Source organism: Propithecus coquereli, unplaced genomic scaffold (assembly GCF_000956105.1).
Source record: "Propithecus coquereli isolate 6110/MARCELLA unplaced genomic scaffold, Pcoq_1.0 Scaffold222, whole genome shotgun sequence".
In the NCBI taxonomy this organism is placed as follows: domain Eukaryota; kingdom Metazoa; phylum Chordata; class Mammalia; order Primates; family Indriidae; genus Propithecus; species Propithecus coquereli.
This window is the reverse complement of record NW_012147412.1, coordinates 3,247,754-3,249,448: the sequence shown is the minus strand read 5'-3', so window position 1 is coordinate 3,249,448 and position 1,695 is coordinate 3,247,754. Positions and strand designations below refer to the sequence as shown.

At 41.1% G+C, this 1,695-nt stretch overlaps 1 protein-coding gene across 1 annotated transcript in view; it reads right to left on the bottom strand.

Moving 5' to 3' along the window:
- CRTAM (cytotoxic and regulatory T cell molecule) overlaps positions 1–1,695 on the bottom strand; it is a 58,082-nt gene that overhangs the window by 3,080 nt on the left and 53,307 nt on the right. The window lies entirely within an intron of this gene.

Here is a 1,695-nt window from a genome sequence, read left to right as displayed (position 1 = left end):
TACACAATACTCTCTGGTATATGAGTCTGCTTTTCTTCTGATTCTGAATGTTGTGCATTTTCCTTCCTCTTTGTTTTTGCATCTGAGTACAACTTCGTGATGTAGTTTATGCAACGCTTAGGGTGGGAAGCTGAAAGAAAAACGTGTTGAAGATGAATATTTATGTTGAACAACATTGCACCCATTTATTTGAAACACCTTGATCGGACATCATATTTTTACGTCCAATGTTAATGTCTTTTAAAAATCTAAAATTCACGGAGGCATGTAAATGGTCTGAAAGCACTGTTATACTGTAATTTTCAAAAAGTCCTGCTACCTAAACAGTATACTAATACATCTGAAATAAAGCAGACAGACATTTCTCCTATAAAATAACAAATGTGTTGCTGAAAACAACATATTGCCTTAACAAAATTACACACTAAAAATAACAGGGATTAAGGGAAAGATAGGATTCTGGCAGACCACTCAAAGCCTATGCAACTCTGTACAGAGACTGGACATGGCTCCAGAGAATATTTTTTAAATGTGCAAAACAATGCGGTTAAAATGCTGGATTTCAGGGTACTGAGGCAAGGAGGATGAAGGTGGAGGTCTGAGCCTAGGAGAAAGTAAAACCTCTTGTGAGCACTGGTAAGCCCCTGGGGATATACCTTTCTGTGGAGGCAGCCCCCGAGTTTAGGTACTCATTTTAAATTTTATTAAAGTTGAATTGCAAGGGCTTCTGATTATTCAGTAACTGAGCTGAGGGCTTTTCTTTTCCTACCAGAGATCATAATCCCTACTCCCACTGTTGTGGTTCCCCTTACCTAGGAAAAATGGCATAGGAAACGACCCAACATAGATATTATAGTGACATCATTCTCTATCTGCCAGGTGAGTTTGAGATGGTTGATGCTATAGAAACATGAGCTGCAACACAACAGACTGTATGCAATTTACACACATTTCCCCTCCCACCCCTCGTTTTCCAGTCAATTCACTTGTGTTCCTCTCCCTGCTGGGACATCTGTTCTTCCTTCCCATTTCACACTGTAGTAGTTCAAAACCAAAAAAAGGCAGAAGTGTCATAGGCAAGCTTGTTACAGAGACCTCAATCAAAAGATAAAATCGAGCTGCAAAACTCACTGCATTTCTTGCAACTCCTGGCAGGGACAATAGACTAATTTGCATGGAGGAAATAAAATGGTTGAAAGGTATAAGATTCCAGCCCTTCTATAGCCCTGGCTTCTGCCTTCTGCATCTTCATTAAGAGTACATGCACATACACACAATCTCCTTCCCATTTAGATTCTTTTCTTTTCATTTTCTTTACATATTTTGCCTGAGGAATTGCGATGAAGTCATCCAAAAGACCTGACACATTTCTGCTTGGATTGGTTAAGCCTGTATTCATTCATTCAATGTAGACGTATCAAATACTCCACTGGAGCCAGGCCCTGTGCTAGGATCTGAAGGCACAGTGTGAATCCCATTACTCACCACCTGAAGGAGTACAGTGGTAGCTGAATCAAAACAACGCAAACTACAATATGGTGTGGAAGTGCTTCACTGATAAAGGTGGGCATAGGCTACTCTGGGGCACAGGAGGGGCACAAGGTCCTGGGTGTCCCTGTGATGGCGAGGAGTCAGGGATGGCTTCCCAAAGGGCTACATTTTCCACTACATGAACCTAACTGCTACTGTTTGTTT